This window comes from Chionomys nivalis, chromosome 21 (genome assembly GCF_950005125.1).
Source record: "Chionomys nivalis chromosome 21, mChiNiv1.1, whole genome shotgun sequence".
NCBI lineage: Eukaryota > Metazoa > Chordata > Mammalia > Rodentia > Cricetidae > Chionomys > Chionomys nivalis.
The window spans coordinates 17,061,554-17,077,267 of record NC_080106.1 but is presented as its reverse complement, the minus strand read 5'-3'; positions in this window follow the sequence as shown (position 1 = coordinate 17,077,267).

The following is a 15,714-nucleotide window of genomic DNA, read 5'->3' as shown; positions in this document are numbered from 1 at the left end:
CCCACAGATGCGTCTAGAAGAAAGATGGACTTAATAAAGGTACAGAAGAAGCTCTGGGTTAACGTGAAGCATTCCTACTTATTGTAAAAGTTTCTGCAACCATAATAATATTTTTCGTGTGAGTCAGCATAAAGACTGCAAAAGAATCTTCGACAATTCCTTACCTTTAAAACTAATGCCGCCCAGCATCCAGCATTCTCCAAATATTATTTTAACCAATCGTAGAAGTTTTTTTAATTGAAAAAGAATAATTTTTATATCTTTGAGTGTCTAGAAGTAAAGAGTTATAATGAAATTTTCCTCTTGCTTTAACATTAGAATTCATGATTCTAAAAATGTACATATATATATATATATATATATATTAGGTCAATATTTTATAAGGCTATGCATTCTAAATTATACACAAAATAGACACATGCGCATGTCCTATGATTATTAAACTTCACAAATCTACTCATAGCATAGTGTTTCTTTGCCCTTTCTTCTCTGTTTAAATCTTGCTGGGTTTGTTGTTAGACTCTACCTGATCGCAAGGTAACCCAAAACACATTGACTTTAATAACTTTTACACATTCATAAATATTCTCAAACCTCATAAATGTTTAACATTTGTATTGTAGATCAAAGTGCCATGCTTTCCCCTGTAAATAAATCATTTCTAATCTAAAGATGGGGGTGAGGGGCACTTGGGGAAAAGGAGATGCAGAATACCAGTCCTGTTGGCTAGTGAATCAAAAGACATTCCCAGACATAAGCTTTTCTTTCCAAACCTGAGAAACGTATTAAATGCATATCTTAACATAAGATGTTTTCCTCATGTTTCCTGTGGGCCAAGTCCCTTAGTGCATTCCTCCCTCTGCAAGGGAAAGGAACCGAAATGACTATGATATCCCTTGACCAAGACTCACTGTGTCAAGCGCAAGTACGATGAATTATAATATAAAAGAAAAATGAAAATATAAATATTATATACCTAGACATGTGCACAAGCCACTGTACTTCTTTACAAGGAATTCCCACCATCTGTGTCCGGAGAAAAAAAAACACATAAGGCAAGCAGGGATGCAGGTCAGTTAGCAAAGTGCTTGCTAAGCAAGCACAAAACCTTGTAGACTGGGCGTAGTGGCTTGTGCCTCGCCCTTCGGTGACAATGGCAGAAAGACTGGATGTTCGGGTTCATTTCCTGCTACATAGTGCGTTGGAGGCCAGCCTGGGCTACATGAGAACCTATCTCAAAAAACATAAAAATAAGACAAGGCATTCACAGAATTGAAAAGAATTTTCAGGACTGCTAACTGGTCTACAAACCACTCACACAGCTGAAGTATGGCTGTGTCTTGCAAATTAAGCTTCTCCTTCTTACTGCCTTGAACTCTTCTGGTACTCATAGGAACAGGATGCAAGTTGCCTGCATCCGACAGGGTGGTTGAGACTGTGCTATGAAAGCAGTGAGCTGTCACACTTGCTGTGCAGCGGCTCAGCATCCTGGTGCTCCTTCTGTGATGTCTTTCTCATGTGCTTTGGCCATGCCCATCACTAACCGATTATGCTATGCCAACTGATTATGTCGGTAGCTGTCAATAATTCTTCTGCATAAACATCCTCTTTGAATCCATTCCTGGCCACCTCAATTGTCCCACCTCACTTCCTGTCAGCAGCACCACCACTTCAGGGGACGAAGCTCCTCTGAAAACATGGCTCTGCGGCAATCATTTGGTTCTGCGTGTGCATTTTAATTTCATGCACTACAGGGGGGAATCGCAATCGGCCTTAAACAAAAATTGAGTCTTTAATGCTTTATTGTGTTGCAGCATTTATCCTTCCTGTAGCCTATTAGCTCTTTATAAAAATATAAAATACAAAACAGAAAGGACCCTGTTGATACCAGGAATTCAGAAACACTCAACTTCCAAATCAAAATCCTCCCAATATTTCACCAATTGTACTTTTGTCAAAATAAGCTGAGTCTGCCAGACACCGCCTCTTTTGCTGCCATGTCCCATTGTTATGCCAGCACAGTACAGCTTCACGCTTTAAGCTTGGTCCCCGTCAGGAACACCAGGAGAGAAGCATTCAGTTTTGACTATCACAGATTTAGAATGGTTCTGCAGTATGGCCTATAATTTAAGTCTCAAAGAACAAAAAAGAAGTGGGATGGGGTGGGGGGGTAAAAGAAGTATGGGGGTGGGGGCCAGTGGCGGAAAGTTGAATTATCTGCAGCTGGAGACAAATGAGGATTGGTCTCAAGCCTGCCGTGTGATTTTCTTCTTCCCTTGACACGGTTGTCATCCTTACACTGGCAATAGCAATCTAATGAAATTCTGGTCTTTTCCTCTCCATGTACATTTTAAGGGAATACGTATATATATTCACAAGTCAGAGAGGACAGGCTTGCCTCAGTCTCTGATGAGGGCACTAAGTCCAGCAGTTAGAACTTGATTAGAATCTGGAGAAGCAGTGAGTGATAGGCTCGGCAGGAGAAGCAGACCAAGAAAATCTGAGGCACTTTCAGAATCATCCGCTCATGGAAGCCACACAGAGGGCAAAGCCCACGTCTTAAAAAGCACACACGGAAAGCAAAGTGGGGCTTCTGAGAAAGACATCGTGAAGAATTTTACTTACAAGCCAGACTTTCCTGCCCTCTTGTGGAGAAAATACAGAGTTCTGAAGCCACATCAGTATGACGGCGCCTTTTTTTTGATTGCACATGTTTGTACATGGATGCAAGTTCACATGTCAGTGGGTGCACATATTGGGGGTGCATGGGGAAGTCAAAGGGTGACACCAGGTGTTTTCCTTGATGGATCTCCATATTATATGAAGGAGCATAGGCTCTCACTTGAACCCAGAGCTCACCAATACAGCGAGGCCACGTAGCCATCTTATCCCCGGGATCCCCTGCCTCTGCCTCTCCAGCAGAGGATCTCAACCTGGGACTGCAAACAGGCTACCAGGCACATCCAGCCATTTATATAGGTATTGAGGATTTGAACTCTGGTCTTTGGACTTGCACAGCCAGCTCTTTACTCACTGAGCCATCTCCCCAGCCCCGATGATGGCATTTTAAGTGGCTTCTGATGTGGGATTCCCCTCTGTATGCTGTGAATACTTTTTTCTAACCATTGATTAATAAAGAAGCTTCTTTGACCTATGGCAGGAAAGAACAGAGCAAGGCGGGGAAACTCAAGCAGAAATAGAAGAGGAAAGAAAGAGAGGAGGAGTCAGGCAGACGCCATGTAACCACCCAAGAAGCAAGAGGTAACAAAACACAAGCCCTGTGGTAAAATATAAAATAATAGAAATAGGTTAATATAAGAATAAGATTTAGTTGATAAGAAGTCTGAGCTAATTGGCCAAACAGTGCTGTAATTAATACAGCTTCTGTGTGATTATTGGGGTCTGAGCGGCTGGGAACAAAAAAGCAGTCTCCAGTTATAGGCTTCTGCATGATTTGCTGTCAGAGGTGGGTTGTCAGGTGTTCACAGAATTTTATTAGCTGTGAAATATTGTTCTGCGATCAAAAGTAGAACCTGTGTGTCTCTCTGCTGAGGACACACAAGCAGCAAAAAGAACACAGAACTCACTATTATAAGGAAACATGATGTGGGGAAAGGGAACGATTTTTTGAGAGTAAACACTCCTCATCATTCACCAGGTTATTTTATACAGAAGAATGTTTGCTTCCAAGGTAACTTAGTTTTTTTGTTGTTGTTGTTGTCTATTCAAATCAATGTTGTTAGTGATGTTAGCTGTACTGATCCTTACTCTTACATTTCCGCTGTTCTGGAGTATGTTGTATATTGAAAAAAAAAGTAAAATAACACACACAGTAACATTTAAAAGAAAATGAAAAGTAGAATTTGAACAATCGAGTAAAGCCAAGACAGGTGTTAAGCTGGTAGAAACCATTTAATATGAGAAAAAGGAGAGATTACAGAGAGTTTTAATAATAGACACAAAAATGTATTTTAAATAACTAGGAAAAAAAGAAAGCAGAATTTCCAAGAGAGCCCTGGATATCTGCAGTTCTATTTCCCACCTATAGAAAGTGGAACAGGGGGGAAAGGGAGGTGCAGGGGACGCCTCCACGGTACATTGTCACCAAGCCTGCCCGGGCAACTCCCATCAGCAACTCCTGTAAGCTCGGAGGGTTTGCAAGCTGCTCTGGGTTAGTGGTTGTTTATTTAAGGAAAGTGTGTGGAAGCTGTTTTAAATTGACACAGAGAAAGAAGAAGGCAGACCCTGAGCACGAATACAACACCCAGCTAACCAAAGGCCAAATAGTGCCATGGCTTAAGCCTCAAACCTGCCTTGGGCCATTCTAGGGAACAATTGAAATCTTTGTTGTCCATTTTGGAGACAAGTTCTCACTGTGTATAGCTCTGACTAGCATAGAGCTTTCAATGTAGATCAGCCTAGTCTGGAAGTCACAGAGATCCACTTGCCTCAGCCTCCTGAGGGCTGGAACTCAGCCTGGCCTGAGAATGTGCTAGTGTTATTCAGTACCTGTTCTGAAAGTATCACACAAAGGGTACCACAGTACAATCTGATTGATCTTTTTAATGTCTAAGACACTGAAAAGAAGAGGGGAAATATTCACTATCATAAAAACAAAAAGAATCACGAAAATGTGTGAAAGTTTTGAAAGGCAGGTTAGTCTGGTGATGATAAAACCCCCTCAGAGCGGCTGTCACACAGCAGCTGCTCCTAGCGGATCCCAGCCACGCTGCTTAGTGCCGGGACAACTCACGAGAGAGACAAACAGTTCCTACCTTACATCATGCGGCAGCTCTCCAGCTACAGACAGCAGCTGGCCTGCGAGGCCTTATAAGCAAAGCTCACCCTCTCGTTAATGGGCTCGGGGAGAAAGTCCTGGATGTCAGGGATTTCCTGGAGAGGAAGTACAACCAGGTAGAAAGTGGACATGGAGATGGAGGAGGAGGAGCTGTTCCCGACAGAGCAAACCCAGGCTGGCTTATCAAGAGTTAGCACGCTGGATGTCAAGGGCTCGTAAGACAGGGTACTCTAAGTAAAAGTGGCTGTGGGGCTGGAGAGACAGACAGCTCAGTGGTTAAGAGCACTGGCTGCTCTTCCAGAAGACCCGGGTTCCATTCCCAGCACCCACATAGTGGCTAACAAGCAACTGTTAACTCCAGTTCCCGGGGATCCAACTCCTGTTTCAGGCCTCTGGGGACATCACAGACACATGGTACACAGACATATGTGCAGGAAAAAAAGAAAACATACACATAAAAATAATAAACGCTTTAAGCATGTACTTAAAAGCATGACTGCTGACAAAGAGGCTGCCCTGATAGAACGGCGCTGTAATATCAAGAACATGAACTGCGAAGCCTGAGTTGGGGCTTCATCAGAGGAGGCCCTGACTGACGTCTGGGCTGGGGCTTTATTGGTGTCTTTTCTGCAGGTGAGTCTCAAGAGGTTCCCAGTGCCTCAAAAACACGGGAGGTGGGGGGGGTTAATGAGAAAACAAGCCTGAGCAAGTGACGGTAAATGTTTCCGAGGCAGCTAGAGGTCAGGGACGGAGCCCACAAGCTGTGTGGGAAGACTGATTAAACCGAGTGATGGGTGTAGCGACCTCCAGTGGGGAGGGCAAGGCATGGCACTGCCAGCACCGAGAAGCTGGGGGAAGCGAGAACTCACGTGGTTCTCGCTAAAAGGGTGGTCATTTTCTCCATGTATTTTTTTTTTTTAAGTAAACTTGAGTCTACACCACAGATGCAAAGAGTTCTTAAACTGTCATTTAAAAACAAATGACTCAGCTACTCCACGGTGGCGGTGTACACCTGTAATCCTACCACCTGGGCAGGCTTAAACATCAGCAAACGAGCAAAAGTCACATTCCCCAGGTTCGGTGGTTATGTGCCTATAACCCCAGCACTTGGAAGCAGAAGCAGGAGGATTGCTGCGAGTTTAAGACCAGCCTGGTCTACAGATTCAGGCCAGCCAGGGCTACAGAGCAAGACCCCATCCCAAATTCTAGCTTTACAAAACACAGTAATTTCTCCACTATATAATCATTTAAGCACTTATCGATCACTTATGCCTGGCACTATGTGGGGGACTAAAAGTAAAATGAAGTCCCTGGTCCCAATTTCTGAATGTATTATGTTCATTTATTATGTGTTGGCATCTATGTGGGGTGAGCACACAGGTGCTATAGTATACAGTGGCGGTCAGAAGTCAGCTGGTGGGAGGCAGTCAGTTCTACCCTTTCACTATGTGAGACCCAGGGGTCAAACTCAGGTCAGCAGGCTTGTTGGGAGCAAGTTCCTTTACCTGCTGAACCACCTGGACCCTCAGTTTCTAATCTGTTAGACAAGGAGTAAGACATGGTCAAGGTTATCTCAAGGACATTCATTGTGACAAAGGGCACGGACACTCAAGAGGACTGCATCCAAAGGTTCTCTGTACACTTTAAAGCACAGCAAAGTTGAGAGAGAAGTTTTGTTTTGTTTTGACAAAGAGGCAGAAAGGAAAGCTACTCAGGGCACAGACACTGTATGCAAAGCAAGATAAACCAGGGTCTGGGAGAAGGCGCAGCCAGTGAAATGCTGAGTGTGATTCCAGAACCCACTTGACAAACCGGAAATGGTGACATGCATCTGTAATCTCATCACTGGGGGCTGGAGAAGTAGAGGCAGGCTGAGGGGGTTCACAGGCCAGGAGCCAATCAGCCCGGTCTGATTTATAAGCTCCAGGCTGAGGAGTCACCCTGTCTGCAAGGAGGTGCATGGTGCTCTTGGGAATCACACCCAAGGCTGTCCTCTATCCACCCATGTGTGCACACACACAGACCTGCACATGGGCATACACACATACATACATACACACACATACATACACAAAATAAATAAATAACAAAGGGTTTTAATTTAAAAAATGTAAAGCAAAGACAAAATAGGAATATGTTGCGTGATTATCATTGCAGTGGGTTTTAACTGACAGGTGAATAGTCAGTACATAATTCCACAGGCAAGGTGGCCACTGAGATGTCCAGCAGGGCTTGGAGTAATGACATATAACACGTCTATAATATAGCAAGTTTGATATTCATCATTACATCTCACTTAGCTGTAACATTCCTGGGATGGAGGCTCAGGGACCACCATCAGAACCATATTCAGTAATTGCCACCACAGTAGCTTAGGCCATCTGTGCTAGATAGTTTTATGTCAACTTGACACAAGCTAGAGTCATCTGAGAGGGGGGACCTTCAATTGAGAAAACACCTCTATAGGATCAGGCTGTAAGACAAGCCTGTAGGGCATTTTCTTAATTAATGATTGATGGGAGAGGACCCAACCTATTGTGAGTGGGGCCATCCCTGGGTGGGTGGTCCTGGGTTTTATAAGAAAGCAGAGTGAGCAAGTCATGAGGAGCAAGCCAGTAAGCAGCTCCCCTCCATGGCCTCTGCATCAGCTCCTGCCTCCAAGTCCCTGCCTGGTTCCTGTCTTGGCTTCCCTCAATGGACTGTGATTCAGGATTTGTGAGTCAAACAAACCCTTTCCTCTCCAGGTTGCTTTTGGTTACAGTGTTTCTTCCCAGCAACAACAACCCTATATGTGACAGTCAGGTGTGATGGTGTCCTACAGTAATCCCAGCACTTTGAAGGTCGAACAAGCAGACTGCCTGTTTGAAACCAACCTGAGCTGTGTTGTGAAACTCTGGGGGTGGGGGGGTGGGGAGAGAGACCTAAGGAGGAGAAATCCAAGTTTCCAGTCTCAGCAGTAAGTAAGAGTAAAGACAGATCAACCTCCGGGAGCATTTAAATCAGGAGACACAAACAAGATACCGCCAGGCTACCGTTTTCATTGGAATTCCTAACACCCAGGCTGCTCTTACAACTTAAACTGCCAAAAATAAATGGAAAGAGACTTATAGCAAAGTCCAAATGGAGCCTGGGAAGTCCATTCATGTTCACGTGCGTGAACTTTGGTTAGTGAACCCTGCAGCTGTCCTTTCATTGCCGAGATAGCGATCTGTGCAGATACAAACACTGTCCATGGGCAGAAGGGCTACCCTCCCTCCCATGCCACCTTGTGCCCCCACACACACACTTTAGGACTGAACCCCGAAGGTGAAAGTCATCCCTTGTTGTTGGCTAGCCCACGCTCAAGGCGAAACTCATGGGAAGGGTTCATTCCACAAACCCACAATTAATTTTTAAAATGTAAATGTGCTGAATTATGTACAGCTGAAATCCCACCATAATGAATCTTGTAACAAGATGTGGGGAAAGAGCTTCGTCCTGGGAGAGGACTGCCCTGCCGGGCCCATGACTGGCACAGCTGGGCAACCATTACCCAGCCTGCATGGAAACAGAGCACTCCTACTGAAGAGATTCTAGCTCTTCAGGAAGAAAAAAAAAAAAGAGTTTTATTTGTTCTTTTATTCTTCATCAAGAAATAATTACTTTTAAGAAAAAGAGAAGACATTTCATTTGAGATGAAGGTAAATTCCTCAATCCATTAAAAGTTAAAAGAGGAACAAGTGACTGGCTTTCCCTAAAACACTTGCACAGACTGATGGGTGGAAGGACGGGTGGATGGATGGATGGGTGGATGGGTAGATGGGAGGAAGTATGGGTAATAACCAATGGCTAAGGGAAGGTATGGAACCAAGTGATGGGACACTACTTCTGGAAGGGCAATTTGACAACACGCATCCAGAGTGTTAACATGGGGCTGGTGACGCGGCTCAGCAGGTGAAACACTTGCCATACAAGCCTGGTGACCCAAGTTTAATCCCTGGACCCCACAAAAAGGTACAAGGAGAAAACTGACCCCACAAAACTGTCCTCTGACCTCCATAGGAATGCCATGGCAGCACACCTACACATACACACAAATCATATTTTAATTAAGTGTTAATATGTGATACATACATACTCAAGGGGTTTGGAGGGTGGGAGTATTTATTGCCGGGTTCTCTTGTATGTTTTTTGTTTGGTATGGCTTTGTGATAGTCTCCCACTGTGTAGCCCAGGCAGGATTGAAACTCAGAGATCTACCTACCTCTGCCTCCTCTACCTCCCTCCACTGGGAATAAGAGCGTGAGCCCAGTCTGGTTCAGCTGTTCTCCTTCGAGGAGTTCACAATATGAAGAAATGGGCACATACAAAATTTTCTATTTCCCAAGCATAGTAGCAGACAATCTCTATGTGCCAGGCCAACCAGGGCTACATAATTAGACCCTGTCTCAAAAAAAAAAAAAAAAAAAGAAAAGAAAAAAAAAAAGAAGAAGAATGTTAAGCCAGGTGATGGTGGTGCACACTTTAATCCCAGCACTCAGGAGGCAGATGCAGGTGAATCTCATGAGTTCAGGCCCAGTCTGGTCTACAGAGTGAGTTCCCAAACAGCCAGGGCTAGGACTACACAAAGAAATCCTGTCTCAAAAATAAATAAATAAATAAATAAAAATAAGACAAAAAACCAAAGTGGACAGCTTCTGAGGAAGGACACTAATGTTAACATCCGACTTCTACACATGTGCACAGGCACACACAGAATAAATTTTAAAATGCAAACATAAAATTGCAACTAAGCATCAAAACGCCTCATTGCTTAAATGAGTTATAAGACATCCACATAATAGAATCCTAGACAGCTATTTTAAACAATACCCAAAACGGTAGTGTGAGTCTACTTTTGTGAAATACACACATCTGAACTTTTAGTAGGTAATAAAAGACTGAGTAAAACAAACAATAAAACAGTGGGTTTGCTGGGATGGTCAGAAGCATCTCTTCATTTGTCCCTTATTCCTAAATTTTTTTTTCCACAAATGTTTTTATAATAAGGACACAAAAAAATTCAAGCTGCCTTTTTCCCTTCAACTTTTCGAACAAACACAATCAATCAAGCTACCAAAAAAAAAAAAAAATCAAAGGGCTGGAGAGATAGCAAGAGTTAGGAGCACTAGCTTCTCATCCTGGCAGCTCACAACCATCTGTGACTCCAGTTCCAAGGGACGCAGAACCCGCTTCCGGGTCCTGTGGGCCTGTGGCCCACATGTAGTGCAGACACACGCAGGCAAGACACCCACATACATAAAATACATCTTTAGTAAAATCAAGACGAAGACATATCACAACAGAAGTACCTTTCTGTGTGACTTCTTCAACTCTTCCGTTCAGTCAAGAGCAATTACTTTCAATACTCACTGAAGTTCCGTGTTTGCTTTTGAAGCATGTTTCGAACTCATGGCATGCTCTCCCCGGTCTCCTAAGTGCTGTGTTCTATCTTGCACGGCACCACACTTGGGCCTGAGAATCTTTGTTCTCCACGACGAAGACTGTATTCTCTGGACCTGCGTCATGTTGCTTTGTTCTTTAATTTGTGCGTGCGTGCCTGCCTGCGTGCGTGCGTGCCTGCGTACGTGTGTGTGTGTGTGTGTGTGTGTGTGTGTGTGCGCGCGTGCATATTTCATGTATTCAAGGCTGGCCTCAAACTCCCTGTGTGACTGAAAACGGCCTTCAACTCCTGTTACCTCCACCTTCCAAGAACTTGGGACACCGCTGTGCACCGTCACACCTGGTTTATGCAGTTCCGAGTACCAGTCTTGGGGACTCGTGAATGCCGCGGGGTAAGCTTTCTACCAACCAAGCCACTCCAGGCCTGGACACCTGGACATCTAACAAATATTGTCAAAGCTGTGGATACTTACATAAACTACCCTCTGCTGCTATCTGCTTCTCAAATATGAACAGACAGGGACAAAAACAATGGTGATAACTTTGTAAATTTCGCCTGGCACATAATTGGAAATAACAACAAAAAAAAATTTTTTTTTTTTTTTTTTTGAGATCATGAGTTTCCTCACTCAGGCTTTTAATCCACAGAGCCCATCCTAATGATGCCCCTGGTGTCAGGTAACATTTAATTTTTCTGTGTCATTGAAAGAGAATTAGATGTAAAACTCAGGTAAGAGATTAATATTTCACACCCCGAGGCTAAGTACTTCATCATGAATATTCATAAAGGCCTATTCTGAGTGAAATCTCTTGTGAGCCTCGATTTAAACCCACTTCAATCTTTTACATAGTTCAGAGCCTGGGCATTCCTGAGAGAGAGACATTTGGTCATCCAGCAGGCTGTTCACTGCAGGCCTCAACACGTCGATAAGGGGGAAAAGCCACAGGTACAGCAGCGGCACGTGCCTGCAACCCCAGTACCCAGGAATCAAGGGCGTGGTAACCAGAAGTTCAAGGTCATTCCTGGCTGACAAATGACTTTGAGTGCAGTGCAGAGAGTAAGCTAATTTTTTTTTTTAAAGGAAAACAGGAAAAAGAACACCGATGTTTTCACAATCTTCTCCCAGAAGTGAACACTAGGCTTCCTTTCTCCTCGCCTCTGCTGCTGAGGAAGACGACAGAAGGGTAGCGTGACACGGGAAGCTTCACAGACCCGGGCAAGTGTCTGCTCCTAAATTCCAAAAAGACTTGGGTAGGGAGGACTACGGTTTGGATGTGCACCTTCCAGAAGTCCAGTTTTAGCAACAGAATAATTTTAATCTGGAGGGGCGGGGCCCTTGGGGGCGGAGCCCTTGAAGGCAGAGCTTTTAAGAGGCAGTGGGTCCTTAAGGGAGCTCCAGTTATGAATGGCATTAGATGGCCTTCTGAAAGAGCTGATGGATGGTTTGTCCCCCTTTGCCTTTGTCATCTTCCACTTGAAACTAAGTTTTCTTCCTCCACTCCAGGGGGACAACATTCTAGATGTCATCTTGGAAGCAGAGAGTAGCCCCGAGCACGTGCTGACACCCAGATCTTGAGCTTGCCAGCCTCAGTAACTGAGAGAGAGGAAGTTCTGTTCTTTGTAAATGACCCAGCCTCGGGTGTTCCACTGTAATGGCGCAGGATGAAACAAGACAGGAAGAAAAGCAGAAATGGAAACATAGGTGGAACTCCCTGAGCTGACTAAACTCACTTTACTGTGGACCATGGAATTCCAAGTGTGAGTAATCAATCAATATCCCAATGGTATTTTCTTTTATCGACTCAAATGGACTAAGACATAATTATGATTACTCAAAGATTGCTTGGGTGTAAGGAATATCTAAATTGTTCCAGTGTTCTATCTCTTCCTTTCCTCTCTAGCAGACCTCCCCAGTCCTCCAGGAACTCTATGGCTAATCCCGGTCAGCCAATCATTGACTCCATCCTTGGATTCAGGTGCCTTTATTGGCACAGTGGAATGGTTACACAAAAAATGGTCCTGCAACACGTAGGCCTGTGGGATTGGGAGTGGGGCTGGACCAGAAAAGGAGAAATAAGGACAGGACTATGGAAGTGAAAGAAGAGAAGAAAACACATGGCCAAACAGCCAAGGCAGCTCGGGAGTCACAGTCATTGCCCCCCAGTATCTCTAATACAGAGACAAAGAGATAAAGAGCTGAGGATGCCATCCTACCTGATGCAGTAACCATGGTAACCAATGAACCTCAACAGGGTAGAATAAACCTAAACTCCCTAAGACATCTAGGATTTTGAGGAGTACTCCCCCCCCCACCCGCCCCAGAGGAAAGTGCTTTTCTCTCAGAGTGACAAAGCCCAACAGGACCAATCAGTAGGTGACATCCTTAATGGAGTGACCTTGCCTCATTGTCTGTGTCCAGACTCTGAATGAGCACAGGAGCTGCACCCCAATCCCTGTGTGGTAGTTTGCATGTAATTGACCCCGTGAGCGCACAGCGAGCCACACTTCTTCTGTCCTTCTTTGCTTTATTTTTGAAGTTCACACAATCCAGAAGGGACTTCCCCTTTCAACTCTGTAATAGCCCAGATAGCGATGGGAATGGCAGGGTAAGAGAGTAACTAAAATAAAATATTTAAAATATTTGCATCTAAACTAAGAGTTCTATTTAAAAAAAAAAAAAAGCATATCTATTAGAAGGTAGATGCCTATGTTTACCTGTATGCGTTCAGGTGCCAGAGGGTAATTTCTGGGCTCTTCCTCTATTGCTCTCACCTAATTTTTTTTTTTTTTTTTTTTTTTTTTGAGGCAGGGACTCTCTTCCTGTACCCGGAACTCATCACCTTGCCCAGTTTTTCCTGGATGCTGGGGATCTGAACTCAGGTCCTCATGTTTGCGCAGTAAACACTTTGTCCACTGAGCTAATATCCACAGCCCAAACTGAGGTATACAGCTTTTATTCGTAAGATTGCTCTGACTAACTTCGGGGTGACTCTAAAACGTTTGGGTCTTGAATCTGTGAACGTGACCTTATCTGACTGACTGTTATGAGAGGTGTCCCAATGCAATCTAAGAAACCTAGATCAGGGCCTCTGACGTGGGCTGACATGTAGCTCTGTGAGTAGAGTGCTTGCTTACTGTGTGTGAAATGCTGAGTTTGATGGTCAGCATCCCAATAAGTAGAGTGTGGTCCTATACGTCTATAATCCCAATCCATTTACTCAGGAAGTAAAGACAGCAGGAAGATTCTAAATTAAAGATTATCTGGAACTATATAGCAAGTTCTTAGCCAGCCTCATTGAGAAGCAGACAGATAGGAAAGGAGAAAAGGAAGGAGGGAAGGAAGGGGAGGAAGCAAGAGAGTGAGGAAGGAAGGAGAGAAGAAATAGAAAAGTTGCCTACTCACCTAGCCAGTCACTTTTTTGTTGGTTTTGTTTTTGTTTTTCAACACAGGGCTTCTATGTGTAGCCCTGGGACCCTGGAACTTGCTCTGTAGACCAGGCTGGCCTTGAACTCAGAAGAGCGCTGGGGTTAAAGTCTTGCACCACAACTGCCTGGCAAGAATCCTGTCTTTCAATGTATAGATATATAATATGGATGCAGCTATCTTACATAGATATAGATACAGGTATCTTAATGATCAAATGAAGAAAACTTTTAAATAATCATCTATTATGCACATTTCCTTTATCCTAGAATATAAAGAGCCATTCATTTAATACATTCTATCTTTCTTTTTTTTTTTTTTTGAGACAGGGTTTCTATGTGGTTTTGGAGCCTGTCCTGGAGCTAGCTCTTGTAGACCAGGCTGGTCTCGAACTCACAGAGATCCGCCTTGCCTCTGCCTCCCGAGTGCTGGGATTAAAGGCGTCTAATGTCTCATTAGAGGATGGAACTCTGCCATCCACAAGCATTTTATCCATTGCCCCAAAACCACCATGCCACCATGTCCATTATAGGCTATTTTGCATTCATAATCATCTCTGGCATTTCTTGCTGTGGCATATTTGATTTCTGAGTTATTTTCAATCTCATTTTCCAATAGTTTGTCATTCCCCCACCTTTGTTATAAACAATTATCCAAAGAAAAAGGATAAATCAAATCACTGGAACTCTTGATTTATTTGCAAACAGCCAACGAATAAACAGTGTCCTCTGTTCCTTTCTTTTGTACTTTGCAGAGGTCAATTTGGGGCAATCTCCGAGAGTCAATGCGGACAGGACTCCAAATACTCCCAGCCCAGTTCTGCTGTATAAATAGTGCTGACTTCGGGGACCAGCTCATGGAAGCCTGAGCTACCTATCCAGCACAGAAATAATGTCAGGTTTACACTTGATATTCCACAAACATTTCAGGGTTCCTCAATCCATTGTCAAAAACATTACATTTGCTGGAGATAGAGAATCCAGATTTTCCCCCTTCGGGATCCTCAAGAGAGGATCAAAATCAAGGCCATCCTCCACTCTCTAGCAATTAGATAGCCTGGGCTACTGAAACCAAGGAGGAGGAAGAGGGAGGAGGAAAAAGGGGAGACTGGGAGAAATGAAGAAAATATACAAGTTCCTGAAGAACAGATTCTTTGCCAAGAATCCACCCATGTGCTGATTCTAATCCCTGTTCATTTTCTCACCTTCCTAAGCAAAATAAGGTGTCATCACCATATGCTAATACTACAGCACCTATGGAAATTTCTAGAAAGACTTATCAGTTTACTTTCATAGTCAATTACCAGAGTAATATGGAATAGTTCTAAAGCATTTTAAAGGGGAAAAGTACACTGAAGTACCCAGCAAGCTGACAAAGGGGAAGGCTGCCCTCCCGGCACCCGGGCACCTCTCTCCTCTTAGTTTGTCCCCAAATAAAACAGGGAAGAAAACACCACACTTTACAAATCACTACAGAATTATCCAGATGATCTCATTTTTTCTTATTTGCAAAGAATTCAAAGGGAACTGTGTCTGGATTTTAGCACAGAAAACTCGTATACAATATTCCTGCTCCCCTCCCCACCCCCAAAAGATAACTCTCAGGAAAAGCTGCCAGTGATTTGGCTGAGAGACAGCCCCATCCCTACTGAGGGGCACCCATGAGCAAGTCAGCTCTCAGACAAGCATGGTCTGCCGGGATCCTCAGGGCCATACCCAGCGCAGAGATTGGAACTGGCATAGACAACCGAAGCCAGAGAGACAACGCAGTTTTCCTAATCTCGTGACTCAGACTCAACTCCACCCAGCTCTTCACAGGCTGCACCTGTGTCCCCCTCCTCAGCTGCGACCCTTTTTAATACAGTTCCTTATGTTGTGGGAACCCCCAGTCATAAAATTATTTCATCACTACTTCATAACCATGATTTTGCTGTTGCTATGAATTGAAATGTAAATATCGGATAAGCAGGATATCTGATATGCGAGCCTGTAACGGCGTAAATGAATGCAGACAAATTATAAAAATATATACAGTTTTAATGGGGAAATAGACTTACAGAACCACAGGTTC